General features: G+C 32.1%; 1 protein-coding gene and 1 long non-coding RNA gene across 9 annotated transcripts in view; both read left to right on the top strand.

Annotated features, from left to right (window-relative positions):
- Nucleotides 1–16,781, top strand: part of EXOC6 (exocyst complex component 6) — a 194,901-nt gene that overhangs the window by 129,242 nt on the left and 48,878 nt on the right. The window lies entirely within an intron of this gene.
- LOC306659799 lies at nt 10,443–15,945 on the top strand. Its single transcript, XR_013763443.1, has 3 exons — nt 10,443–11,571; nt 12,394–15,479; nt 15,560–15,945. It is a non-coding gene; the product is annotated as an uncharacterized lncRNA (long non-coding RNA).

The following is a 16,781-nucleotide window of genomic DNA, read 5'->3' as shown; positions in this document are numbered from 1 at the left end:
ACTAACTACTGTCATTAGGGTTTGGTTAATATGTGAAATAAAAGTTACTTTATTCCTGTATCAGTGCCCTTGGAAATAAACAAGTTTTACTATTTCAATATGTGTAAATGACCTTTCTTTTTAATAAACTTTTCCTGACAATTAGAAAATACAGAAGAAAGACAACAAAAAAATTACTTTTGTCTTGTCAAAGGATGATGAGTGTTTTTATTTTGGCCTGTATTCTGCAAGTTGTCTTTTCCTATGCATTTATGTCATGTATTTTAGAGCTAATTTATAAGCAAAATTTGTTGCCTTGTAAAATTTTATGTAAGCCAGAAAATTTTATCCTAGGGAAATTTTAAAAAGCAGAAGATATTCATTTACCATTTATACCAATATAAATCAAAGAAATTTTTGAGCCACTGGTACATCTATCTAGTCATTCTCCATGACTGCCAATGGAATTCAGTAACATTTTACTCCAACTACTGCCTCAAGACTCCAGCACTGGTCTGTTTCTGTAAAGAAAAGTTAACATTTCCTTTCCTCATAAATGCTATTCATGTGTTTGCTTTAATAAAGATAATTTGTTGATTTACAACCTCTAAGGGATATGTATAAATGGTAAAGTTTTTAATTGCATCACACATATTTATTCACAGAAGGGACCCAATTATCCAAATGTTTATACCACCAGTTAGTTATCTTTTATAGTAGAAATCAATGGAAGATCTCAAATGATCAGTTTACTCATATTTCTTCCTTTTTAAGAACTTTCCATTGTTTTACTTTTAACCATGGTGTAACCTTCTCTGCTACTTTACTTACTCTAGAGGTAGATTTGTAGATAAATCTGGTTTCTATTTGAATTTTCAGTGTTTTCTTCTCAGAAAGATTTTTTCCTTTTGCTTTCAAATATGCTTGACTTTTGTTTTTTTCTGTGTTAATCAAAGTGGCATGATGGACAGTTTTTTAAAAGGGGGACATTTTTAGAAATGAGTTTACCTTTGGCATGTGGTTCTCAAATTAAATGTAAATATAATTGGATGTTTTTCAAGAAAATTACTATATGATTATAGGTATTTCTCACTTTAGAGAATAAATGTCTGAAAAGCTGTTCACAGCAATATCTGTTAATCGGATTATTCCTCCCAGTATCTTTCACTCTAAGATTAGACATGCCTTCCTACTGAGAGAAAGTGACCTCAAGATCATACTGGGAAATTGATATGGAGCATACCTCTTCCCAACTGTGCATTCAGTGACATTGCGCTGGTAGTCATGGTAGGAGTATTTAGACCATTGTAACCAGCAAATGGTACAAACCAAGTTTTTCCCCCCAGAGAACCATTGTTAAAAATTAACTAGAACATCACTAACTATAGCATAACTTAAAAATCACTGTAAAACAAACAAACCTATTTTCTTAACTCAAAAAGTAAAACATAGTGTTACTCAATAATAAATTAAAAATACTCTAGTAGAAATAACTTTCAAGATAGGGAAATATGCCCCAAGTGTTATTCAGTTTTTAAATGCAGTACTGTATTTACTTCCCTACCTAGTTCCCTTTCAAGGTGTTTTCTTTTAGTTGTTTCCTTTGAAGAGTCTTCCCTTTTCTTGATTTGTTTGCTTTAGGTTGTAAGGGTTCTATTGATATGCTAATTTGATATCCTTTTTAAATTCTTTGTGCTTAAGAATGTAATCCCTTTTCCTACTAAATGTACATATCTGATGGGACTGAATTTTTAATTTACATTTTTATTTCCATTAATGATCTTTAAACATATTATGCTCTCTTTAATTGAGAAGCATATATATTTTATATATATAAAATAAATGGAGATACTAACTTAGACAGAAATGGATAGTATCTAACTTTTAAAATCATTCTCTCCTGGAAAATCTTTTTCAAGATGTAGTACTATACTAAAATTTTGAGATTTGGGTCCTAGACTTGATTCTTCCAATTAATTGCATTGTGAAACCAGACAGATCATTTACCTTCTGAATTAATTTATTAATATCTTTATTTTATTTATAGAACTGAAAATAAAGTTTTTCTTGTTTTATTTTACTTTTATTCTAATTAATATGCTAAATGGTAATAAGTAGTCCAGAAAAGTTTGGAATGGAAAACAGCCTCTCCTTGCCCTTTTCCATTCCCACTGCCACTTTCCCACACTACCATTTTTCACCATTTGGTTTTGTTTCTTCTGGTGGTTATCTTATGATTTCTTGCTATGAAGGATAAAGCACAGGTAGCATCTCCCCTCTTCCCTTTTTCCTCTCATTGATTTTTATACTTTATTGTTTTTTATATAAAGTAGTTGTATTTCTATTTTTAGTTCTTTTTACTTCACTCACTATCTTAATTCTCTTCTATGTAATGTAATAGTATAGCCTCCCTATCTTTTGTGCCATCATTTCTTCCACTTGGTACTGTTTTCTGATAACTATACTTTTATTTTTGCCTTATTAATATTTACATTATTTTGGCATTATTTTGCTTTGCCCTGGGTTGGCTTTCCAAGGTGAATACCAGTAAACATTACTTTTTTATGTTATATTTTTCCCTTTAGGGAAAGTGTAGTATGTTAGGACTTTTTTTTTTTTCCCTTTCATATTTTGGGTCTAATATCTTAAATTCTGGTCACTTACAGGAGACTATTTTGCATCATGGCCAAAAAGATTCTTTTTTATTATATTCCTTATTTACTGAAATTTTACTGCATTTTAGGTAGCTTCATATTTGAAATATTTTTATCTTTGTTGATAAGTGAGTTTTGTGTTTTCATCATATCAAGTGTTTCTAACCTCCTTTCCTTCATTTGGGTGAAAATCTGCGGAGGCCTTTCTTCCAGAGGCCTTTGTCTCTTAATCTGTACCAGTTGTTCTCTGCAGTAGCTGCATAGTTATTTTCCTGGGATTTTCCTTTCTTGCTCTCCTGGGTTGGGAACTGTTTCCTAGATTTGTTGTGGTGTGGGGTGGGGTGTGTGTGTGTTTTATTGCTTTTCTGATTTGTCTTGTTGTACTGCCTCAGAACTTCCTCAGTAACCTTAATAACTTCCCCTGAAAGGGAAGTACACAATTTAAGTCCTTGCATATCAGAAAATATCCTCTGTGTTCATGTTTTATTGATAATATGACTAATTATATAATTCTAAGTTAAATAACTTTTTTTCTTAAAATTTTCATTGCATGCCTCCATTGTCTTCTGGCATCTGGGTTTTGAGATCTGTTTTTAAATTCTTACTATTAAGAAATATCATGGAAACATGTGGAGATGGCCCTTTGCTGAAAATGAGTGTCCTTATTCAGGGTAGGGAAATTTTCCTGTATATTTTTTTGATAATTTTGTTTCTTCCATTTTTCTGTTCTCTCTTTGCTAGACTGTCATGACAGTTCCCAGATTGGTCCTCTTTGTTTCTTATCCTTTTTTCTTTCCATATCCTCATCTTTTTTGTAATATGTTTTGGAAGATTTGCTTATTTTTATTTTTCCATCTTTCTATAGGATATTTTAATTTCTAAGGAATCACTTCTGTTTTTGTGTTCCTTGTTCATAGAATTTTCTATTTTAATGAATATATTATCTTTTAAATTTGAGCATAGAATATTTTTAAAGTCATTTTCTGTGTCTTATCTATATTACTCTGGAATAGGTCTTTGTTTCTTTATTTTGTATATTCCTTTTTATTCCAGTCTTTTCTATAGTGTGATAATCCTTGGTTTTCTGTTTTTTTTTTTTTTTTTTTTAACAAAGAAGGCCTGGAGAACTGACATGGATTTACTCTGCTGCCGTGTAAATACATACCTATATTTTAATAAATCTTTTCCCTTGAGTAGGGAATATTTATATACATTGGCAGGGCATTTTGCCCAGGATTCTTTATCTCTGTAGTCAGCATGTATGAAACTAGTCATGAGATTATGTTCTCTTTTCAGGGCTAACTTCCTGGGGATACAACATGCCAGTGGTAGAATACTATGTTCAGAAGGGCCCTTCATGTGAATTGGTACTTCTCTTTTGCTGTCTTGCAATTCTTAATTTTTTTTTCCCCCTGTACTGGAAATTGAACTGAAAGGTGCTCTATCACTGAGCTACAACTCCCTTTTTTTTTTTATTTTGAAACAGGGTCTCACTAAGTTAACCAAGGCTGTCCTCAAACTTCTAATCCTTCTTCCTCAACCTCTTGAGTAGCTGGAATTAAAGGTGTGCATCTAGCACAATCCTGATTTTTGAACAGGGGACCCCACACTTCCATTTTGCACTGATTCCACGAATTACATATTATTTCCTGCCTCTGTTTCCATTATCACCTTGTCAAAATGAAAAGGACTTTTCTTTTTCCTTTCCTTTCTTTGCTTTTATTTTCATTTCCTTATTTCCTTCCCTTCCTTCCCTTTGCCCCCTTTCCCTTTTTCTCCTCCCTGCTCCTTTTCCCTTCCTCTTCCCCTTAAGTCAGGAAACAGCTTTCCCCAAAAAGTTCTTTCATTAGCCTGTGCTCTGTGGGTGGGAGATCATTGGCACAATTGTTTGATTGTTTTTTTCTGTTCTCCATCTCATTTCTCTTCCCTTTCATATTTTCCAACTCTGGACTGCTGGCTCCCAGCTCCAGTGTAGTTAGTTCTTTGGCAGTGACTGTCTTCTCTTTTTCATCTGCCTTCTGTCTTCCAGAAAGCATCTCTTGATGAATTAAATCTGGTACCTTATTTACTCTTACACCTGTACTTTATTTTTTTGGCTTACACTTTTTTGTGAGTTAAGTGTATGGGATCAGTGTCCTTTCATTTGACTGAAAACTTCAGAAAACTTTAATAGTTTAGTAAAATCATTGACTTTAATCATCATTTAAAAAAATTATAACCAGAAAGATTGTATTTAAAATACAAGTATTGCATTTTTTATATTGAGGCACAAGCAAATAGGAATGCTTTTAGTGTTTTATCTATCAAATGAAAATATAACTATATATTGGGCATATATTCTTATGTTAGTTTTTCTTATTTGAGTATTAATTTTGAAATGTAGAGGGTAGTGATGTATATCTTATTTATTAAATATAATTCATATAAAATGGTATTATGTGAAATATGAAAATATCACACATCCTATGATGTACATGGCCGTCATATGTTGAATATTGTTGACCAACTTTTATCAGCGTTTACTAGATTTTAACTGAATTACATCTTCACTTTGTGGCATTTATATATTTCCCAAAACATTTTTACATACACTTTGAAAGATTTTACCAAAAAAAATGGTTGAGCAAATTACTATGTTGATGGGATAATTATAATAATCAAAACAAAATTTATTGGAAGTTAAATCTAGAAAGGCCTTAGTAATTATTTGAGATCAAGTCCAGTCTTCCAGAAGAATTAATTGTTTGGCTAATACAACTGTCAGCCCACTGCTTACTAGGGTTAAATTAGATTGATCAACCTGACTAGCTGAGTTTCTGTTTGTGGTCTTTCTTTTACTCATTGTGTCTTTGGTGAAATGGACAGCTTCCCTTACGGAGGAGAACCTTCAGTCTAGTCTATACCAGAAGTTCAGCTTCCACTAATAAATAGTTTTGAGTTTCTTTGACCTAATATAATTAGGTTAGATTCATGTTTCTGAGTAAATACCTTTTTCATAAAAGAATTTTACTAGTGCTTAAATATTATGTTATTGAAATTTGAAAAGTAAATTAGGTAATTTAAATTCAACAGTTATTTTAAGGATATTTAATTTATTTAATTGTTACTGTTTTAAGGAGTTAATATTTAATTAATCCTTAATATTTTTAAAGAATAAACCTGTATCATATAATTAATACAGAACTCTGGCAGGGACTTATCTGCATTTAAATTGAGACGAGTGATTTGGTTTTTACTTTGGCTCACTATTCACTTGCTAGGAGAGGAAATACATGTAAATAATTAGCTGTAAGATAACTTAGTGAGTCATCATTTCCTTAGGAATTTAAGTTTTATTAACAGATTATGGGAGAACATAATGATTTATCCTTATTATCTTCAGAATTATGTATACTCTATAATTTTCTGTCATTTGTGAAGAAATAAACATTTTATTTCTGTTTGAGTTAGAATTACCTGTGGGAGGAGATGCTTTTTAAATATTCAGATACCAGTGCTTGACTGTAGACCTAACTGCACTAACATTTCTGTTGCTTACAAATATGCTTTTTTCCCTTGAAGTTCAAGAACCACTGCTCTATAGCAAAGAACCCTGTCAAAGAACTGTTGTTTTCTAAATTTTTTCTCAGCAAACATTTAGTAATTTACTAACATTCTTGTTATTTAATACTGATCAGGCAACTTGATTTGATAGACAAAGTTTGGGGGAAAATTTATCTGATTAATGGGGACATAAAAACTCACATGTAAATCTTCAAAATAAATTGACAATATGTGTGATAAATTTGTGCCTTTAAATTAGAGTAACACACATAGAATTAACTTGCTTATTGTATAGTATATTTTCTTTAGGTGCTTTAAACACTTTTTCTGCTGTTATTAGAATACATCTTCCTTTTTTATTTGATTTCCTTGCTGACTCCCTCCTCAGACCAACAATGATTATGCAGCCATGTCGGTAAGTAGATAAAACTAAAGCTAGCATATAAATTAAGAAAATAATGAACTTCCTACAGGCTTATTTTTCTCTGCTTAAGTGTTTAAATTAATTTCTAATTATATTGGCAGTGTTCTTGATATATTTGTAGTTTTGTGGAAACATAATTTTGAAGGTAGTATTAGTTATTTTGATGAAATAGGATTCTCTTGGATTTGAGTATGAAAGTTAAAAATGAAGGTGCATCTGTAGGGAGTGCTGTGCTTTTGGAAATCTCTCTGTAGTCCTTCCTGATCTGTCAAATCATGTCAATGGGAATATATACCCCAAAGATTTTTGTGAGAGTAAGTGAAATAGTATACATAAAATGTTTAGAACAGTGCCTTGTATATTACACATTCTTAAAAAATATTGTTATTACTCATTTCTAAGATAATTTATTCATTTCCTGAATGCTCTTTCTCTACCACCCTACTAGCCAAACTTGCAGAAATTCAACCTAGTACATAACTCATTGTGAGCCAATGTGATTCATGACCCACTACAAATGTTTTTTTCCTCATTTCAACCCAGTATCACTTTCCTGAATTGCCTTAGCAATTCTTTTTTAAATAGCTTTATTGTATTTTGCTTTTTATTTTATTTGCCTTTTCAACATCCAGGTGTGAACTCTTGACAACCAGATTAAGAAGTAATTAAATATTTTCAGAATGTTTAAATATTAAAAATTCTTGGGGGGAAAAAAATCTCATCTAGCCTTCAAAATTTAAATGTTCCTATCTGTATCCTTTCTTTTCTGTTCTTATTCCTATTATTAAAGTTCAAGTTTGATTATTGTAATTGTCTTCAGGTTGATCTCTACCAACTTTCTCTTCTTATTTCAGTCCATCCTACATACCAGTGCCAGACAATTCTTTCTAAAGTAGAGTTTAATTTTATTTCCCTATTCAAAAACTTCTGGGGTTCTTAATTCTCTATTGTATCAAATAAAAATTCCACAGGCTAGTGAAAAGTATAAGTCTGTTTCTTGATACTTTTCTGAATATTATTCAACTTGTGATTCCAAAATGGTGTATTCATTGTGCCTTGTATCTATTTTGAATTTTCTGCTGGGCTTCACTTGTAATTGTGAAGATTCTAAATCTCTTCCCAAATTGATCTTTAATGATACCTCTTTTACAAAGTCTTTCTGTTTCCACATAACCATCACAAAGTACTTTGTCCTTCTTTTATCTTCCTATTTCTGTTTTCTTTTATACTACTGCTGTTTGTAGATTTGTCTTCTTTCCCTTATTAGAATTTAATCCCCGTATGTTAAGAACTGTATGTACCCATCTTTGTATCTTCTGTAGCACTGAATACAATGTCTTATACTGAGTAAGTCCTTGGTAAGTATTTTTTAAGTAACTGGACTACATAAAGATCATTTTCTTGTTTGGATAAAGAGTATAGAAAATATACTGCCAGAAAAATCAATTTTTAAATCAAGAAATATATTTGTCAAATACAGAATCTTTGTAGTTTCGAATGAAAGTTTTCAGTCCTTTCCCAGGCAGAAATTTGGAAGATGTTTTCATATAGAAAATTATTTAGTAAAAATGTATCAGTATTGATTGGAAATATTTGCATGTTTACCTTACTCTCTCATCTCCATGAAAAAATAATATGCAAGACAGGTATGGTGGCACACACCTGAAATCCCAGCTGTCAGAAGGCTGAGGCAGGAGGATTAGCAAGTTCAAAGCCAGCTTCAGCAATTTAGCAAGACCCTGTCTCAAAATAAAGAATAAAAAGAACTGGGGATGTGGCTCAGTATTGAGCACTCTGGGTTCAATCCCTGGTATAAACAAACAAACAAACTCTAGGCATGGTGGTGCATATATGTAAACCCAGGAACTTGGGAGGCTGAGGCACAAAGATCTCAAGTTTGAGGCCAGCCTCAGCCACTTAGTGAGGCCCCAAGCAACTTGGTGAGATCCTGTCTTAAAATTTAAAGGCTTGGGAATGTAGCTAAGTGGTAAAGTGCCCCTGGGTTCAATCCCTGATACCCCCACAAAAAGAACAATATGATAATTAAAACCTCAATTCTCTAGATTCAACTATTAATTCAGTGGCAACGAAGACAAAAAACCATTTTATGCCAAATTAACTGTTGCACATTCCCAGCACTAGGGACATATACTTTGTCCTATTAAAGAGATAAACCATTAGGCTTTCACTTGGCCACTCCTTTAACATAATAAATACTTATTAAGTTTGCTGATATATTTCCTACTGATAAACCACATTCATATTCAGAAACAGAAATGGTGTTCAGAAGTGAGACTGACCCTTTTATCCCAAAATTCAAATTGTTTATTGTCCTTTATTTTAGAAGGTAGGGGTAGATTTTGGGGATTGTTCTACATAAATTTTAATTAGAAAATTTAAAAGTTTGGTACTTGAATGTCCAGTGTTTTGAAAAAGTTATTTATGTAGAATAGTTCTTTCTATGGAAATAAATTAGGCATTTTTATGACCTGTTTTGCTATCCATTTCATACTGCTATACTGAGGTGAATTCTAAGTATACAAAAATCAACAAAAACAAACCATTGACAGTATAATCATTGCATTATATAAAGTAAAGCCCTTTGAGAGACGAAGTAAAAAAGTCGAAAACAATCAAAGCCCACTATTTGAAATAGAATTTGTGTTCTTATTCATCTTTTTCTTAATGCTGTAAAACAGGTGATTTTCAGTATAAGAAGTTAATTGTAAAACAAAATTGCCATTGCCTCTTTGTAGAAAGTGAGCATACTTGTATTTTATATCTTTAATCCTTTTAGGCGTTTATTAAGTTGGTTTCTCAGTTAAATGCTGACTAATCTTGGTAAGAGATTTATTTAATAACTTGTAAGTATTGTGTGTATATATAGCATAGCATAGTTAAATACTTCCCTGCTGTTAAACACTGTAAAAAATAATATTGTGAACTGTTTTTGGTGAATGCTCAGTTGGAAGTAGTAATAGAATTAGAAGGAATTTTCGAAGGGAATACTATGAGAGTTTATAGTAGGAAATCTGTGAATTAGAGTAGAACTCACGACTTGACCTGTAAGTGACAGATAAGAGGGATATAAATAGAAATAATTATAATGGACTCTTTCAGTCTATAGTTGAATGTATGTAAATGTACTATGTTAGCGTGCATACATACTTATGCACACTTAGATATCTTTACTCTTTAACAGAGCTAAAGATTAAAACCGACTAGATTATTGGTTCAGGCTTTATGAGCAAAGTGTCATTTTGAATAGGAAGATTCAATATTTAAAACAAATTGAAATGTAGCATCTGGCCATTTTACTTCCTAATAACAACAGAGAATTCATGTTTAGAGAATTAAATTTTTTTGCAAAAAGGAGTGGCAGATTTCTAGGGATTCAAATGATATTTTTCCCTTTAACTTGTATTCCACAATAGAAAGAAAAGAAAGAGGATTTTTTTTCCTCTTTAAGTTAAGGGGCAAAAGTTAAAATGGGGGAAGAAGAAAAGGGACTAAAATATGTGGGTAAGAGACTGTTTAAACTGAAATTATCTTTTATTGTGAGCAAAAAAAGAAAGCAAAAGGGAAATCAGATCCCTGAGGGGGAAAGAAAAGAGTTGGCAGAGAAAGATATTAGAGTCAGAGGTTTCCTGTGCAAGCCAAGATCTGGTGAGGCCAGAGACTCTGTCTTTCTTTCTCCCTCCCTCCCTCCCTCCCTCCCTCCCTCCCTCCCTCCCTCCCTCCCTTCCTTCCTTCCTTCCTTCCTTCCTTCCTTCCTTCCTTCCTTCCTTCCTTCCTTCCTTCCTTCCTTCCTTCCTTCCTTTTTGCAGGTCAGGTAGAGATAATAGAAAATGCAACATGCAGATATATACTTATAAAAAAAATTATGCCAGTGGTAAATGTTCAGTTACTTTAAATTGTCACCACTGTGTTTATCAGTCATATGATTTAATCTTGCATTGCTTTTCATTTTAGTCATTGGGATACTTTGTATTTCCACCAAAGGAGTGTGTTCAGACTAATATTACATATAGGGGAGAAAGTTCAGACTGTGGGAAAGCACCTTTTAAACACTTACTTTTCTTTTCTCCAGGAGACTTAAGGTGTTGTAAGAAAACCATCATGTTTTAAGTCTTTCTATCTTTTAAGGAAATCATTGTGATAGATGGTAGTATTGAGGTTAAATTTTTTTTTAAAAGATTATATTCCTTTCTTGTTCTTCTTTTATATACCTTTATTTATTAATTCTTTTATGTGGTGCTGAGGATCAAACCCAGTGCCTTACATGTGCTAGGCAAGTGCTCTACCAGTGAGCCACAACCCCAGTCCAAACATTAAAATCTTTAAAAGCAAAAGGGGAATAATTGGCAAAGATCTGCTATAGTTGTCTCTAAGGACATACTTTTCTCTCAGAACATAGTTGAATGTCATATTTCAAGGTTATTCCTAGGGGGGAATAAAGGTAAGTAGTTTACTCTGATAACCCCCTTCCCACTCGTTGTGGGTTTTATTTTGTTTTAATATATACCCTCCCTTCTCTTGATATTTCCCTTACTCTTTTAAAATCCCATCTTCTCAACTGGAAGGGACTCTAATGATGTCTATACCTCTGCCATTCAAACAATGTAATGCTTAGACCAGTGAAATTACCTACTCAGAAAGTCTTTGTTGTTCAGGATAAGTAAATGAGTGAGCTTTGAGAGTCCCCAAATTTGAGAATACTACTATGCTATATAATTTGTATCAGAAAATGCTATAAAATATAATTGAAAACCAAAGACCTTAGTGGGAGTTATTTCATCTGTGCCCAGACAGCAAAGTCACATAGAGTTGGGGAAGTTGGGACTTTGACTGCAATCAGTCTTTGAATGATCTTTACACCATCTTATTTATTTCACAGAACATGCTATCCTAATGTGTGCCTTAGTAAATGATGCTCTAGTTGTCTTAGACCCTCAGAATCATCCTTAAAAGGTTGGCACTGAAATATAAATCCTTGAATGACTAAGGTCTCCTCTGTACTGTGTCTTTAATTATGGCTGTATTTATAATAACCACAAACATGCATTAATAAGAGATAACCAGTTGGCTTTTGGTGACACCTATCCAGTTTACTAATGATCATTGGAAACCACCTGCATTATCTAATCTTCTAGTATTCTGGCAATTTCTTTAGAAATTTTAAGTTATACTAGGATTGTGAAATATTGAATTTTCATTGTTAATGGTCCTGGCTCTTGGAGCTGGATGCTTATAAAGAAATAAGGTTGTGGGTCTGCTATTACAAAGTGGCTGCTTTAATAATGATTCCTGGAATGCCTCAGATTTTCAACCTGAATTCTGTAAATTGGCTGTACTATTCAGAGTCAGCCACAGTGAAAAGTAAGCTCATCTTTATCTTTCTTTTTTTTCTTGTTTGCCAAGCAAAAACAGTTATAGGGCATTAATGTTTGGTCACTTTCCTATTTAAACATAAGCACAACAGCCCAATAATGAGTAGTGTGGAAGCAGAGACATTTCTTCAAAACCTTGTAACTTTAGACCTTTACTGCTCTGCTTGTTCTTGTATTCTCTTTCTTCCTACTAAAGTTAGGGTGTGTGTGAAGATATCCCGAGACTGCCACAACAGCAACAATGGTACTTGACAGAAATCTAAAAATGTGTATATACTACATGCCATCTAAGTCCATGTTCAAAAGATTGTTTAAAAACAAAGACTGCCAAAATTTGATGAGCCCTGTGATTGGAATAAGGAAGTTTTGAGGGAAGTAGAAATTTGCAATGTATTACTGGTAGTACTGAAGTTATCTTAATTTGGGAAAAATTTTTGTTTCAACTTTAAAATAATCACAATCTATTTATTCTGTCTTCCTGCCCTGCTCAGTGTGTGTGTCTCTGTGCATATGGATGTGTCCCAAGAATAAGCATTTATGTTATTGTCTCAAATCCTTATGATGGGGAATTGTTAGGAGGGTGGAAAAACCTAAGAGGGGAGAATGGGAATTCCTAGTTAACTATAGGATTGTGGTTAACTGAGGTGGTAGATAGTTTTTTCAAGGATGGAAGTAGTTACTTGATGACAAAAAGCAAGTATAAAAGAAATATAGAAGTGTAAAAGAGGTATTTTAAAGAATGTTGAGTGTGTTAGAGTCAGTATATTTTTATAGACCTATTAATTTTTTGGCATAACTTGAAAAATCTGTCTTCACAGTAGTAATAAAGCAATTATTAAAACTCACTGAAGAAACTCATAACTCATCCATTCTGTATTATTTGGAACTTGACACATTTCAGTGTTGCATACAGTGTAGTAAGTCAGAAAATGGATCAAAATCTAAAAGAATTCTTGTGCATTTGTGAAATCATCTTGGGAAAATTTCATATTCTATGCTAATGTTTTAGTTTTTTTCTAATTTAACAGCATTTTTATATTTGAATAAGAAGTAGTATGTAGTTTCTTTCTTTTGTTTTTGTTTTTGTGTTTTTTTGTTTTTGTGGTACTGAGAATTGAACCAAGGGTACTCTACTACTGAGTTACATCCTCAGCCTTTTATTTTTTATTTTGAGACAGGGTCTCACCAAGTTGTCATGCTGCCTTGACCTTGTGATCCCCCTGCTTCAGCTCCCCAAATAACTGGGATTACAGGCTTGCACTACTGTGCTAAGATGTAGTTTCATGTAGTGAGACTTTTGATTAATAGTTCTTGTATAAAACAGAAGGAAGGATAATAGATTTCTTGAATTAAAATACCTACTTTCACCTAGGCATTGTTTTATATTCTCATTAAGAATTTTTTATTTCTAATTTTAGTATTTACTCCACATTTGATGAAAGACCTCATTCAGTTTGTGTATTTTAAAAGGCTAACATGATGACTCTTTTAGGAGACTGATCAGTCCATCAAAATACTTCTCTTCCCCTTTTGCCTCTGGAAAGACTGTTTCACAGTCTTATAACTAAAATGTATATAGCAAACCAAGAGGCAGTAAATGTGTGCAAAACAGCAACTTACCGCTTTAATTTAAATAATTTAAAAAGCAGGGTCAGTATTAATAAATTCATTTTCCAGTGTTAGGTGTAATATTTAAATCCACCATGATTTTTTTTTCTGTTGAGGGTTATATAACCTTTGAAACAAAACCTGTTCTCAATTTAAAGAATTATATAATGCATAATACATTTGTGTTTATATTTTTCTTTTTTCTTAAGTAAAAAGAGTAGTTTATTGTGCAGAGTTGTTTTTTGTGGTGACATAAATAAAGGGAAGTAGACTCTCCTGGGATCATTAAGGAAGAGTAGGCCAATACAGGAAGGTGGTTGTGATTTCAAGAATACATTTTTATATTAGATGTTCTTGAAAGCATGAAATAGCCTTGAAAAATGCTCAAACAATTACTATTGGAATCAACCCTTTTTAAAAAAAATAGATCTTTGAAATAAGAGAATGGTGAGACAAAACTACAAATGAAAAGTTAAGGTGCCAATTAGATTATAAGTATTCAACATTTCTCCCACTTAGAGTAGATCTATGAAAACATTTCTTTGAAACCTAAATAATTTGAGCCATAATCTAATAAAATATGTCATTTTTATTACCATATTATTTTATAATATTTCAAAGGAAACAGAATCTTTAGCCTAATCTGTAATAGTAAATTATTTGGGAAATTTGGCTTGACATACAAACAGATGTGTTTTCTTGATTCTAGGCTGAAGTTGGTGGTTAGTGGTTTATTGTTCCTGTGATTGGCATTAAAAGCCTTATTTCACAGCTTGCAGTGAGGAACTATTGGGTAAAGAGTGGCTGTGTTCCACAAACTAAATTCAAAAAGTGTCAATCAAGGTCTCACATAGGTTACTTAGAGAATGAATTTTCTTACTGATTTCACCAAATGTCGCCTCATGCTGTCTTTGATTGGCACAGCCTGGCAGGGAGGATGGATGAATCTGTCACCGGCTGGTTAATTGTGTTGCTGGTCTCAGTCTGACATCAGGTCTTTGACTCTTAAATGGCTCAATACAAAACAAATTAGCAGATTGTAGTCATATTTCTCATTCTATATGCTTTGACTTTGTTGAATGCAGTCCATAAATCATATTGACTGACACACAAGTAAATGATGAAAGCTGCTTTTGAGACATGAATCTAGAAAGCAGCACTGTGAAGGTGCATGGAAGGATGCATATGGTTAACCCTTTGGGAATTTCCTAGGAGCCAAATGTCTCTTTACCACAATTGTTCTTAGAAGAAAAGCTTTTGGGTAATGCAAAAAGGATCTAATATGTCAGCAGATTCTCTTTTACAAGTGCCTTTGAAATATAAGAAGTTTGTCTAAGGGTTTTCTCTCTTTGCAAGTTGTTTTTCAGCAAAATGTTAGAGCAGTGTAAAAACATAGTTACCCTTAAAACTTAAGCAGGTGTTTTTACTTATTTATTGAATTTTGTGTTGTTTAAGAGAAAAAAAATGTTAATAATAGTTGCAATTAATTTTTCAGATGAGGGCAGGACAAATTTCTACGTGCTTAAAATTTATTAAATGTGCAATTTTTTTCAGTCAGTTATTTGGGCTTTGTTGTCAGGTTAAAAAACAGATCATCTCTAATAAAAAGTACTAGTTTTTAAAGATAATTGTAAAAATTCCTAGATTGTTTTTATTTTAGGAAATGACATTATTAAAAGCATCAACAATAATAACAATAAGAGTATTCAAAGAGGGGTATTTAATTATATCAGAGTATTGCAAGACCATAAACATCAGAAAAAATAGTCAAATATATTTTTTGGGTGTTCAAATTTTGGAGAGACTGGAATTTTTCTATCTAAGAACAAGTAGTGGATGAAATGTAAGAATATTTGTACACATTCTATTGTTAGAAAGTAGGTACTCCATGTACAAACAGAAAAACAACATGTATCCCATTTGTTTACAATAAAAAAAATGTTGAAAAAAAAAGAAAGTAGGTACTTTAAAAAGTATGTAATCTTATAGAACATAATTTTTAAATGGAAAGAATCTGAGTCTTTGATATTATTAACTTAAATTCTCTAGTAGGGAAGAATTTATTTCATTTGAAAAAATTATAAAATATTTTATGAATCTTTTTAAACTTCTTTGAGAATAATAAGCCTGTATTTAATATGCCTAATCAAAAGAAATTCAATATTAGGATTTTATTATTGTATGTAACTTAAACATGTATTTACATGACCTATTTCTACCATTTTATGGAATAACTTTATCTCTACTCTAACCATCATTTTCAGCTCCAGTTACACATATGGGTGTGTGTGTGTGTGTGTGTGTGTGTGTGTGTGTGTGTGTGTATACGTGAATATATATATATATATATATATCCATGAATATATATATATATATGTAGCCTCTGAATCTATTTTAAATTTTAAAGGTTCACTGAAAACAATACTACATATATTGTGTGGTGTGTTTGCTTATGAAATGAATTTAATAATAAATTTTGCAATTTATTAATCTGCTTTTGTAGTGAGTATATTATAGTAGCAACATAAATAGGATGTGGAGCTGATTTGATGGAGAAGTAAATTAAACTAAAATGTAGTAGTTGTTCCATTAGGTCAAAATGACATTTCCATTTTCTCAAACCTATTGCATTGTAATTAAATGACTGGTCATTGATTTCTTCTTTTTCTGCTTTTATCCCCCCCTCCCATTCATATTGATATTATTCTGCTTGGGGAATGGAGCTGCATGTCTCCCAGACTAATTCCTTTTAGGTTTGGGGATCTTGAAGCATGCTGGGTTTTTCATTGTTTGTTACATTCCTTTTTGGCAGTTCATCAGTATCTGTCAAGTATATTGTTTGCATCAGCTTTTATCTCTGAAGTTTTTGATTGAGAAATTGACATTCCATTTCAGTTTTCTACTGTGCATAATGTCTAAATGCTAAAGAATCATTCATAAAAGTTCTTTGTTTCTAGTGTGATTTTTAATGTGTTAAAGAACAAATGTTCTAACAAATGTGAAAATATATTTATGTTCTTTATTACCTTCAAACAAATCCACATAAACATTTTTGTACATGTTTATTGTAGCCCTTATATTTGGAAGATATTTTTCATGATTGTAGCTTTATTGACCTTTGTGTTAGGTAGGAAGAACTCTAATTATTAAATAGCAATGGTTAAATAGTTATTAGTGGAAATG

Source organism: Sciurus vulgaris, assembly GCF_902686455.1.
Source record: "Sciurus vulgaris genome assembly, chromosome: 4".
Classification (NCBI taxonomy): domain Eukaryota; kingdom Metazoa; phylum Chordata; class Mammalia; order Rodentia; family Sciuridae; genus Sciurus; species Sciurus vulgaris.
This window is presented reverse-complemented; position numbering and strand designations above follow the sequence as displayed.